This window comes from Ornithorhynchus anatinus, chromosome 20, assembly GCF_004115215.2.
Source record: "Ornithorhynchus anatinus isolate Pmale09 chromosome 20, mOrnAna1.pri.v4, whole genome shotgun sequence".
In the NCBI taxonomy this organism is placed as follows: Eukaryota; Metazoa; Chordata; class Mammalia; order Monotremata; family Ornithorhynchidae; genus Ornithorhynchus; species Ornithorhynchus anatinus.
The window spans coordinates 7,773,262-7,786,630 of record NC_041747.1 but is presented as its reverse complement, the minus strand read 5'-3'; the positions used below and the strand labels follow the sequence as shown (position 1 = coordinate 7,786,630).

The following is a 13,369-nucleotide window of genomic DNA, read 5'->3' as shown; positions in this document are numbered from 1 at the left end:
AACCGTCAGTCTTGAGCCTCAGGAGATTGGTGCCGTGATTACGTGGGACAAACCCACACCAGAGTCCAAATAAACACTGACCCTTGAAGTTTCAAAGGGCACAAATGAATTCCCTTTCTTTTCTCCCAAACAGGACTGAGAAATGGAGACTTACGAAGTCAGAATCACCTTGGGTTTGGATTAAAAGGATTGGGTTCTGTCTTTGGTGGGCAGAAATTGATGAGGAAATTATGTTCAGGCCATTTCTGATTGGTCCGGGAGGCTGCCTAGTTTGCACTTCACAAGCTTTTTCTTCCAATTCTCCACCTCCTCTTTTGTTGTTTCATAGTTGTCCTCTGTATTTGAAGACGATACCACTAATGGTGAAGTTCACCTAGAAGTGCAAGCGGGATCTACAGGCCCGGCCTCATTAGGCACACTAAAAGACTGCCCGGGGCGGACCCTTGACTCTTTCGCCTCCGTTTTTCGCAATCTTTACAAAGCTCCTTCTCTCTCGATGGCCGTATGCCATGCTGGTCTAATGTTCAGATAAAGACCATCGTTTATCCTGTTGGATACATGACCCATTCCTGGAACCCTGATGTGTGTGAGTCAGGGAGGGAGCAGGTAAAATGATAAATTTTTGTAAAAGCTGAACGCCCTAAGCATCATTTCTCCAAAACTTTAGGCTGGATTTAAAGCCACATCTCTCAGAGCCAAAGGTTACTTTCTTTTATTTCCGGTGCCTCATGATTCTGCACAAATATCAGTGGGAAGACTTACTGTGGGGAGTGTTTTACTGTTACTGTAACTTCACTCATTCATTCATTCAATCGTATTTATTGAGCGCTTACTGTGTGCAGAACACTGTACTAAGCGCTTGGAAAGTACAATTAGGCAACAAAGAGAGACAACCCCTACCCAACAACAGTCTCACAGTCTAGAAGACAGGCTCACAGTCAAAACATTATCATGTAATAATCAGATTATAGCTCAGGATTCCCTTATTAAACAAGCCTTAGAGTTTATGATGGTTTTAGAGCAAAATATTTGTTATCTTTTTCCATGATGCTGCCATGTGCCCCTGAAAAAATATGGCAATGTTTATATTCATTGAGAGAATGATTATAACACATGCTGCATATTCTCCCGAATCTGGTAAACAGTGTTCTTGCCCAGAGGGCTGTCCATCTAAGATTTCAAATAGAGCCCTCTCAGAGGCTCCCCTTTCCCTCCTGACCCCAGTGATCACTTCTCCTCCCCAATGCCCCCAGAGAAAGTGCTTAACAAATACTATTATTCCATTATCATTATCTCTACTGTAAGCGCATTAGGGGCAGGAACATGTCCACTAACTCTATTATATCATACTTTTCCAAGCAATTAGTACAGAGTTCTGCACATAGTAAGTGCCCAATAAGTACCATTGATTTTTATTATTATTATTGTTGTTATTACCACTAGCACCTGAGAGGCACAAAACACTTCTGCCTGATATCCAGACTCACCCAAGTTCATTCAACCAGTCCCTGGCCAAACTGTTTCTAGAACCCAAATCTCCCGATTCTCAGCATTTGGCCAAACTGCCTTCTCACGTTGAAGAGCCTGAGCATGGAAGTACAGCCCTGGACTGATCACTTGGGAGAACACAGTAAGAGTTCGTCGACAATGAGAAGCTGACAATTAGAAGAGGGATGCTGCTCAGATTTCTATGAAGGGTTGCTTTCCTTCAAGGGAGATACATTTAGCTCCTGAGCCCTAGGCGCTTTTCAACTGTTGCTCAAAAGATACATTTGTCTAATCTAGTTTTGGGCAAATGTGGATGTTCTCCAGTCCAGTGGCTCTGTCTAGACAGGATGGGCAACCAGCAGACTTGGGAGCTTGGGTGGACTCTGGAGGCACTTTCTGTCTGTGTGGTTCAGTGAGATTATGGCGCTTTCTCTTCTTCCCTTCCCTGAATTATTCCTGTAATTCAAGGCCAATGATTGTGGAATTTGCTATTGGAGATACTTAGCCTGATGGTAGAGGAGTGGCTGGGGAGTAGTTTTTCTTTCCTATATTTATAACCTTGCTCAGTCCCCTCTCCTTGGATCAGAAACTAGAGAATGAGCGACTCCCTTCATGTACATTCAGCACCTTGGAGGAGGCATTAACTCCTTCGGTTCAGTTGAGAAATTGCTGATGCACTGGAGTCTGGGACCTGTTGATGATAATAGCTGTGATATTTGCTAAGGATATGTATTAAGTAATGTCAAGTAATATATTAAGCATTAGGGTAGATACCATTTAGGCAGACTAAACAGTCCCTGTCCCATATGGGGCTCACAGCTAGGGAGGAGAGAAGAACAGGCATTAGTCCCCATGTTACAGATGAGGAACTGAGGCACAGGAAAGTGAAGCAAGAAGTCCACAACAGGCAAGTGACAGAGCTAGAATTAGAACCCAGGACCTGGGACTCACACTCCTCTTCTCCTTCCACTAGACCACTGCTGCTTCAGGTAAGAGGAAGAGTTTCGTAATCATTTCCTAGCCAAGGTGCCAAACTTAGCTGTTAAGTCACAAGTAGGTTCCGGTTCCCTAGAGTGTGGAGAAAGTAGTCTAAGAAGAGAGGAATGGAAAAGCAGGCAGGCCAGGAACGTCTGTATAGAGTCACTCACATCTGACCATGGAAATGACTGCAGTTATGTTTGGCTGCAGGCTGTTGGTGGTGAATAGGTAATTCTCAAGTGGTACTGTGACTGTCACCATCAACAAGTATTATTTGACTAGCCCTTGTGGGCACAGAACTGGAGGAGTCTGAGGGTAAGCATAGGAATGAGAGTCAGGTGATCTGGGCTCTCATCCATCCGGGACATCTGTCTCTGCCCTCCGTGACTGCACCACATCCTTTGCAATTTTCCTTTTTTTGCATCCTTAAAGCAGCGTTTCTTCTGTCATCCCTGCTTATTGTCATCCAAATCCAGCCTCAGGTTATTACTTTGGGTTTCCCAGAAGATCAGAATCATATTCTAACACGAAAGCCCAGATTCCCTGAACACAACTTGAACATGACTGCCTAAAATCATTTGAGAGTGGAACAGCACTGTTGCTTTGTAATGATAATAATAATAATTGTTGTATATGTTAATCACTTAACTATGTGTCTAGCACTGTACTAAGCATTGGGGTAGATGCAAGACAATCAGGTCAGATACAGTCTAAGTGGAAGGGAAAACAGGTATTTAATGCCCATTTTGCAGTAGAGGAAACTGAGACCTAGAGGCGTTAAGTGACTAACACAGAGTCACAGAGCAGGCAAAGGTGGAACTGGGATTATAATCAGGTCCTCTGACTCCCAAGATCATGTTTTTGTTTTGTTTTTTCCACTAGGCCACACTACTTCCACGGCTTTGCCGACAACCTGGGTCCATCATAAAAGGTGTTCTTATTAAATTGTAAATTCCTTGAGGGCAGGGTCCGTATTTCTTACTTTTGCTGTGCTCTGAGCACTTACTGTGGGCAGAGCAATATACTAAGCATCTGGGAGAGCTCAAAGCAATAGAGTTGGAAGACCCATTCCCTGCCCTCAAGGAGCTTACCAGTAGTGCAGAGCAGTGACATACCTAAATAGCTTCCCCAGATGGGGCTGTCGGGGTATCTTTGAAATACTATGGTATTTCCTCATATCTGGAGGGGGAACTAAGCAGGAGACTAGGCATCATATTCCCCTCCCGGCTCGCTGACCTGGGCTGGCATACCATAAGATCTGGGAGCTCTGCCATCCTGCGTGACTAACTACAGTGGTGACTTCATTAAGCGTTGGAGTCCAAGCTGTGTCTTCACATGTTGGCAGGGAAACTGCTCTTCATACAGCAGTAGAAGACATGCTAAGAAGCCTGTTGAAGTGGTACTGCCTTTTTTTTGATAGAGAGGCCTCTACCCTAAAACAAAGGAAACTTTCCATGTCAATCGGTCAATCGTATTTATTCAGCACTAAACTGTGCAGAGCACTGTACTAAGAGCTTGGGAGGCTACAGTATACTGAGTTGATAGCCAAATTCCCTTCTTACAAGAAACTTAGGAGTCCAGAGGGGAAGATGTCTGTGTGCACGTGTGTGTGTGTGTGTGTGTGTGTACACACACACACACATATATATACATATATATACACACACACATATATATTATATATATACATACACACACACACACGTTAATTTTTAAAATTAGTTGGTGAAGCATATCATGGGGATTATGGGAGCAAGGGTGGATGAATCAGAAAAGCTGAGAGCAGGCTCTTCATTTCCTTTTGCGTGCGCATACACACACCCACACTCCACCCCATCTACCCTTGACCCCTATGAAATGTCAAGTTTGCCACCACATACAATTGAACCCTATACCCAACCTTAACTGTTGGAGAGCCTGGCTTATATAAAAGGAGATAGTAGTAGCTACTGAGTCGTCTGAGGCGAGCTGAGGTTTATTTTTCCTTTGTGTGTCTGTAAATAAATGGTCTTAATTTTAGAAAACATACATCTGGAGGGTAGTTATATTGCCAAACAGACAGAGCCTCGTCACAATATGTCAACAGCACCAGAAGGTTGTCTGCTTTGTATGAAATTTTGCATAAGGGTAATTGGTGTCTCGAAGCTGACTGCCAAAGGATTGTGCCTGATTCAGGTGACTTGTCAGCAGGCCGCTCCATGCTCAGATTGTTTTGGGGCCTGGAAGGAGGTGTGATCTTTGGGTTTCAGTCCAAGCCCTGGTATCCGAATTTCAGGTGTTTTTTTTTGCTCTCCGCAGCTGTTCCGTTGCTCCTAGTCAAGACATTTAACCTCATTGTGCCTTGTTGGACCCTGTGGTACCTAGATGTTTGGAACACTGTCCAACCATCCACCCCTGAGCAGGATGTAGGAGATGAAGGAGTTTGCAAGGTATTCTGGGTGCATAGGATGCTACGCACCAAACGTTAAGCACTGTGTTTTTGCCAATATGTGTATGGGTTGTTTGGGGAGGGTTTTGTTTTGTTTTTTGTCTTTTAAATAACTTCATCATGCTCTGCAATGATCTAACCAAATGGTTTATCTTGGGGATGTAATAATAATAATAATTATGGTATTGTTAAGCCCTTACTATGTGCCAGGCACTGAACTAAGCGCTGGGGTGGATATAAGCTAATCACGTTGGACACATAAATCCTATAAGCACTAGTACTATTTCAACACAGCAAATGCTCTTAAGGGCTGAGGCCCTGCTTTTCCAGGACTGTGACTTCCACCTTCTAGCAGTCTAGATATTAAGCCGGATGGGGGAGTAGGAATTTTTAAGAACTCACCTCAGTAATTTTTCCTACCCTCAGAGAGTTCCTCCCGACCTGAACCGATTCTCCGACTGGAAAGCCTGGCCCTCTTGGTTATGTATCTGACTTGATGCCACCCAGCATTTTTGATTTAGGACTGCACCCTAATGGTTCCTGATAGGACCTAGTCCATTTTCAAGTGCCCAGTAGGTGTTACATAACATGTTCAATAGTGATGGTATTTCCAGCTTGGCCTACTGGAAAGAGCACTGCTGGGAGCCAGAAACAGTGTAGCCTAGTGAAAACAGCACAGTTCTGGGAGTCAGAATGACCCGGGTTCTAATCCCAGCTCTGCCACTTCTCTGCTGTGTGACTTTGGGACAGTCACTTAACTTCTCTGGGCCTCAGTTACCTCATCTGTAAAATGGAGATTAAGACTGTGAGCCCCATGTGGGACAACCTGATTACCTTGTATCTACATTAGAATATAGTATGTGCTTAACAAATATCATATTTGTTATTTATTCATTTACATTAAAGTTTGTCTTGCCCTTTCAACTGAAAGCTCCTTGTGGGCAGGGAGCGTGTCTACCAACTCTATTATATTGTACTCTCCCAAGCCCTTAGTACAGTGCTTGGCTCACAGTAAGCGCTCAATAAATACCATTAATTGATTGAGTAGGCTACAAAGGGAGAGGAGGAGGCCGTGGGTCTGACTGCAGAAGGAGCAAATAAATCCCAATTTGAGGGATTAGACCCATAAAGTTAAAATCTTTTATATGCTTAAACTGGGATGGATTTCATAATCTCAAATACTAGATATCTTTGTGGGGAGGGCCTGAAAAATACTCATTGTGTAATTAATGCTCAGAACTCATGACTTCCCCAACTTTATAAATTTGAATTTAAGATTCATAATTTATAAAAATAAAGGAGCAGCATGGCCTAGTGGCAAGAGCACAGGCTTGGGAGTCAGAGGTCGTGGGTTCTAATCCCACTTTTGCCACTTGTCTACTTTGTGACCTTGGGCAAGTTACTTAACTTCTCTGTGCCTCAGTTACCTCATCTGTATAATGGGGATTGAGACTGTGAGCCCCACGTGGCACAATCTGATTACCTTGTATTTACCCCAGTGCTTAGAACAATGCTTAGCACATAGTAAATGCTTAAGAAATACTATTATTATTATTATTATTATTAAAGGTCAGCTGCAAATGCATGACATCAGAGAGCTCTGTGAAATACTTGCAGTTGATTTACTCAGATTATGAGAGGAAATTAAAGAACAGAGAAGGAAATGAAAAGGGCCATCCTGAGAATTTTAGAGAAGTTGGGATTGAATTAGGAACCATGATTAGAGAGGAATGATTTTAAGGAAAATTAGTGATTTGAATGCTTTCCAAAGATCCCAGATCATTTTAAGATTAGATTTCACGGTGGCAAAAAGGAGACTCAGTTGAAAAGCTAAGCGGAGCTGTGCTTGAAGTCTTTAGATAAGTAAACGGGATCCCTAGGATATACCTGGAACCTCCTCAAGGAATCTACCCAACCTCTCCAATCTCATCAAACAATGCGGGTGCTGGCTTTTTTCGGGCTATGAGGTCCAAGCTACCCTGTAGATAATAGGAAGGCATACCACTGTGCCTTGTGTATTATGTCCAGGTCCATAAAGGGCTAAACATTAATTTGCAGGGGGTGAAGGGGAAAAGGGCAAAATTGACTGAACCGATCAAATGTTAGCAATCTTCTTTAAAACCAGAACCTGGAATCTGTGGCTGGAAAGCAAAAGGTGGAGTCGTACCAGAGAAGGGATTTTTTTTTTTTTTAGGTCCTGAGGCAGTGCATCATCAGATGTAGTTTCTCATGGGCCTGGGAATTGGTGTAACTGACAGTGGATACTCGGAGGCAGCTGAGTAGAGATTCTTCGCTCTTCTCTGTCGAGGGTTTGTCATTTAGATTCGGGGTTTGCAGCCACTGGATCCCCGAAAAAGCCCAATTTGAGTGTTGAGAAACAAGGTTAAACACTTGATACAGTGCTTTGCAGACAGAAAGCGATCAATAAATACGACTAAATTAATGAAAGGTTCCCCACCCACCCTGACCATGTCCCTGTCCGACCTCCGAAGAGACCTAAGGCCTCCTTGGGGAGGCAGCTGTGTAGGGAGGCTGGGCTGGACACATGCTGGAAGTGCAGCCTGTCAAGCAGTGGGCAAGATGGCTTTTTAGTTTTAGGTCAGTATCCCCTTCTAGCCAGTAAGTTCTCTGTGGCAGGAATCGTGTTTTCCAACTCTACCATACTGTACTCTCCCAAGCGCTTAGTACAGTGCTTTGCACACAGTAAGCACTCAGAAAATACCATTGATTGATTGAGGGCTCCTCGAGCAGCTTGGAGAAAGGGAAGGGGGTGCCAGACCCCCAGAACATTACCTCTGCCTACACAACCTGACCCCCTCAAGTGTTAGGATGATAATAATAATGGTGCTTACTGTGTGCCAAGCAGTTTGGCTCAGTGGCAAGAGCCCGGGCTTGGGAGTCAGAGGTCATGAGTTCGAATCCTGACTCCACCGCTTGCCAGCTGTGTGACTTTGGGCAAGTCACTTAACTTCTCTGTGCCTCAGTTACCTCATCTTTAAAAAATGGGGATTAAAACTGTAAGCCCCACGTGGGACAACCTGATCACCTTGTATCCCCCCAGCACTTAGAACAATGCTTTGCACATAGTAAGCGCTTAACAAATACCACCATTATTATTATTATTACTGATGCTAAGTGCCGGAGTAGATACAAGATAATCGGGTCCAACACAGTCCCTGTTCCACACCGGCCTCACAGTCTAAGTAAAGGCTAGATTGGTCCAATGCCCATTCAGACCAAAACCGAAATATGCCTGCTGACTTGGCCAGGGGGCCATGGGGATGCAAGTATAAAGTTGTTCGCATCTGGTTTCAAGGCTGTTTTTCTAAGGCCCCAAACTGAGAGCTGGTACATTTTAAAGCCTCCAGTGCCCCTGGCCATGCATACATGAGCCAGATGTATTTTGGGAAGATCGTTTTCCTCTAGATCTTCCACATTTTAAACCTAGAGCTGTATAGGGCACCCCAACCTAGCCTTGCCGGGGATTGCTGCGTGCAGAGAGGACCCAGGATTTGGGAGCCTTGTGTCTCCCGCCCCAATAAAGAGCCCACCTCCTGACTCCGTCCTCAGCCTGTGTCTGGTGGACGGACACAATCTCAATGAAAGTGTACAGTCCGGGCTAGCTCAGCCTTACCCTTTCCCACACTTTCATGCTGAATTGTCCCCCCAAATCCTGATTCTAGATCCCCCTAACTTTACCAAGCAAATAAATCAGATAAGATTTCAAATTGGTTGAATTCAGGTGGAGGCCATGAAACTTTTTCACCCTGCCACTATTTGGCATGTTATGGGGGACAGGGACTGTGTCTGATCTGCTTATATTGTATCTAGTGTAGAGCTCATTAAGTAGTAAGTGCTTCACAAATACCACAACTATAAACAAATACCACACAATCAAATTTGGGGGAAAAATGTAAGTGGGAAAGGAGAGACTGGGAAAGGGTGACGTTAAAAAAACAGGCCTTTTTTTATTTAGTTAATTTTGGTCTGTTTCAAGAGCAGCTTCAACAGACAGAGGCAGGAAAAGACTTGCCAACAACCTGCGAAGATTAAGGGCACCGCCCAGTGGGAGTAGATCAAAGCGAGTAAAGAGGATGCAACTTGACTTTAGAAAGCCAGTAACTCTTGTACTCTGGGAGAGGGATCCCTTGTGTTCTGGAGTGTGTCTTACTGGATAACCCTAGTGTTGAGATCACAGCTCTCACCACCCTTTGATGTCCAGGTAGTCCCCGGGTAACAAGAGTGACAAGGGAGGAGAGAGGCAGCTAGTGAGATATTCAAAACAAAACCCAAGACCACAAACCTCAAGTGAAGGGCAAGTGATTTCCCCTGTTTACCCATTTTTATTTGGTTATTTGGGAATTTCATTTGGTTATTTTGAACCGGGAATCACACTCCAAAAAGCCAAATAACACCTCTCTAAGTATAGTTTTATATGAATAATCGCTACATACATCTCAAAGAGTTAAGAGAACATAAAGCCTCTCTGTACCTCTGCTTTCTCTATCCTTTGATATAAGCACATAGGTGATAAGTACATAAGAACCTGAAGGGTTAAGTATTATAAACAAGTCTACTTAAAAGATTTTTTTTAAGCAAGTCGGCTCTGCTTTCCTGCATACAGGAACTTTCTGGGCTGTGCCCAGGAGAGCCAAAGCCCTTTTAACAAGAAATAGATAAGACCAAAATAATAGTGATAAGTGAACCTCAGAGGGCATGCACATGTGATTTGGACAGCATTCCATTCTTCATGGGCCGTCATCGTTTCTCCTCAGGGTTTCAAAAGAATAATAATGTTGGTATTTGTTAAGCGCTTACTATGTGCAGAGCACTGTTCTAAGCGCTGGGGGAGACACGGGGGAATCAGGTTGTCCCACATGGGGCTCACAATCTTAATCCCCATTTTACAGATGAGGTAACTGAGGCCCAAGAAGTTAAGTGACTTGCCTACAGTCACACAGCTGACAAGTGGCAGAGCTGGGATTCAAACTCATGACCTCTGACTCCAAAGCCCATGCTCTTTCCACTGAGCCACGCTGCTTCTAAAAGAAGAGAGCACACCAACTTGTCAAGGGAGAGTGAACTAGAAGTGGCAGATAAAGGAGGCAGAAAGGAAGGAACCTGCTTTCGGTCCTTTCAGTCCATCATATTTAGTGAGCGCTTACTCTGTGCAGGCGCTTGGAAGAGTACAATCTGATAGACACTTCCTTGCCCACAACAAGCTTACAGTCCCCATCCTGATTGCAAATAGTTTCCCCACTTACACTTGAAAGCAAATGCCAAAAGCATGGGTGACGGAAATCCAAGCTGACCCTGTGCCTCAGTTGAGCCAGCACAACCCCGGGCAATTTTTTTTAATGCACACATGTCCCAGGGATGGGCACTGCCTTAACTGAAACATGGACTCCCCTCCCTGACCCCGCTGCTGCTGCTAAGAATAATAGTAATTATTATTATTATAGTGGCATTTGTTAAGCACTTACCACATGACCAGCACCGTGCTAAGCTCCGGGGAAGATCCAAGAGAATCAGGTTGGACACAGCCCCTATTATGCACAGGATTTCCAATAAGGTATTGAATCCCCATTTTACAGGTGAGGAGACTGAAGCACAGAGAATGTGACTTGCTGTAGGTAATCCAGCAAGCAAGTGGCAGAACCAGGACTGGAACTCAGGTCATCTGACTCCAAGGCGTGTGCTCTTGCCACTAACCTGCTGCTCTTGCTCATTTTAAATACTTAGGCTGGACTGCTCAATAAAGGATCAGCGTGGGCCCTACAGAATTCTGGGACTTGTAGAACAGCCATCCCAAAATGCTGCAGTCTCTGATCACGTAGACCCCACTGCCCTTCCCTGCTTTCCTGGTCCTCAAGAGGGAAGGAGGATGGCGAGTGAGCTTGGGCTGGTGCCATGATGTCCCTGTTTTTAACAAAGATCAGATGGTTACCTTAAGGGGAATAGCAATGAACTGAGCCAAGGGTTTTGAGATTTAAATGAAAGGTTGACAATAAACTTTTTCCACTAAGTGAGAGACCCCCTTATGGCTCTGAAGAAGTTACCATTGAGCCCTCTGCCTTTGGCACACCAGTTTACTGTTCTTCTTTTCTTCAGATGTTACAGAGCTAATCAGTGAACTATTGTGCTTCAGTTTGTATCGCAGAGCCTTTGACTTGAAATAGATTTGATGATAGAATTCGTCCAGGATATGTCCAAGTCATCTTTTTGATTCCACTTTCACACTTTACCGACAGCACTTTAGGCCAACGGTCCAAACACTATTACTCCCGAGTGATTATTCCTTAGCAGTGTGCAGTTGTTGTTTGTGTTTTAAAGTGTGTCATAACCCTCCACATTTTTCATCTTTAAGCCTCTTTTCCTTCTCCGTTTTATGAGGGGGGAACCATCCTACTGTTTTGCGTTCAGCTGCCACAGAGAAAGCCCACACATCAGTGACTCAACACTGACATCCACTGTCCGACCGAGTAATGCCTCCAGCCACTCACCAGAAGTCAGCCAGATGAGCAGAGATGGTGAGTAGCCCTTGGTTTCCTTTCTCCTGAAACGCCCGGGCTGAGAGTTTTATGGTACCCAAAAGCAGTTACAAATTCAGCTTCTGTAGAGCATCCACTGCGTTGAGCTGGAGACCGCCTGGAAAGATTGTCATTGTGAGCACTGAAGGTTAGCGTCTGGGCCTTTGCTGGCCCGAGGACTTTACCTGGCACCCGGGGGGACAGGCTAGGAATTGCTGGCTCCGGCTTTACCATCTTGGTGTGGACCTGTTTGAAGTTTGGGTGCTGTGGTTTAGGACACGGTCTAGGGAAGCAGTAGTAGATGTTCAGTCTGACTGTGTGCTGCCTCGCAGGGGTTTGCTCGTGGCGGTATGGGCCAAGAAACCAGTGTACAAGGGGCCTTCAGGCCCGGCGCTATCTGCAAGGACACCGTTGGCCCAGAGGTGGGGCAGCCATTGCTGTCGGCCACTCGATAAATAGCAGAAAGCAGCCTTGGACACTACAATCAAGGTGTACCCTCCTTCCCTTCAGCCCTGGTTTTGTGGTCATTGGTCTCACTCTTACCTCATGTGGCCAGGACATTCATTCAGTCGTATTTATTGAGCATTTACTGTAGAACACTGTACTAAGCACTTGGAAAGTAGTCTTCAGACCATTACTGGTATTTACTGAGTGCTTCCTGTGTGCACTTTGATTCTCTCCCTGTCCCAGCCCCATGTCACTTCTGTACCTCACACTCCACTGTACTATAATTTATTTCAATGTCTGTCTCTTCCATTGGACATAAGCTCCCTGAGGGCAGTAATCATATTTACCGAATCTATTATATTGTACTCTCCCAAACATTAGGTACAGTGTTCTGCATACAGCAAGTGCTCAATAAATACCACTGAGCCCATAACACTGTACTAAGAGTTTGGGGGAGTAAAATACCAGAGTATTGGTAGGCATGATCCCTGCCTTCAGGGAATTGACAGTCTAGTGAATCTTGCTAGCAACAGGCTGGAGCCCAAGATGGAAAACTCTAGGTAGCATTTGAGTAGTAGTAGTAGTAGTAGTTGTCATGTGTCTGCTTCAGTGCTTAGCACAGTGTTTGGCACATAATTGCTTAGCAGATCCAAAATTAATGTAGTAGTAATAATGGTATTTATTGAGCACACAGTACTGTACTAAGTGCATGGGAAAGTACAACAGATGCCCAAGACGCATTTCCTGCCCACAGGAAATGGGTAGGAAATGTCCAGTGGGGGTGACAAGACCAAAAAATTACAAATAAGTTGTTTTTCAAGTGATTATGTGTCTATCCCCTGGGGTTAAGGAAGGGTATAACTAAATGTGCAATGCTAGAGTGCTCACTGTCCATATCCACCACCCTAGCACCCTCAATGCCAACTCAGTTCATCTTCTCGTTTAGATGAAGGAGCAGGCCCAAACTGGCACTTGTAATCAGGCCTCTTTGAATGCCCCTCTCCGATGCCCAGACACTGCAGATCTCTAAAGACATCTATAGAAATGTTGCTGCTGCTCCTTGCTCGAAATATGGACTTGACCTCCAGACCTGCACCTGAGCCACTGGATCCTGGCCTTCCTTTCATCTCTGGAGGACTCTGTCCTGAACTAGAAATGCAGAAGCTCTCAGGGACCTTGAGCCATTCTGCCATGTGTTAGAGAAGCAGTGTGCCTAGTGGAAAGATCACGGGCCTGGGAGTCAGAGGATCTGGGTTCTAATCCCCACTCTGCCACTTCTCTGCTGTGTGCCTTTAGGCAAGTCCCTTACCTTCTCTGTGCCTCAGTTCCCTCATCTGCAGAATGGCGATTCAGTGCCTAGTCACCCTCCTACTGGGACTGTGAGCCCCATATGGGACCTGATTATCTTGCATCTTCCCCCAGTGTTTAGTAAGTACAGTGTTTGGCACATTGTAAGCACTAAACAAATACAATTGTTATTATCATTGGAAGAACCAAG

General features: G+C 44.8%; 1 long non-coding RNA gene across 5 annotated transcripts in view; it reads left to right on the top strand.

Moving 5' to 3' along the window:
* The window catches only part of LOC120639053, a 210,315-nt gene that overhangs the window by 181,168 nt on the left and 15,778 nt on the right, over nucleotides 1-13,369 (top strand). For all 5 annotated transcript variants that reach the window (XR_005661224.1, XR_005661223.1, XR_005661221.1 and 2 more), the window contains 2 exons: nucleotides 4,765-4,895; nucleotides 11,288-11,424. This is a non-coding gene — a long non-coding RNA (uncharacterized LOC120639053). The remainder of the gene's footprint in view (nucleotides 1-4,764; nucleotides 4,896-11,287; nucleotides 11,425-13,369) is intronic.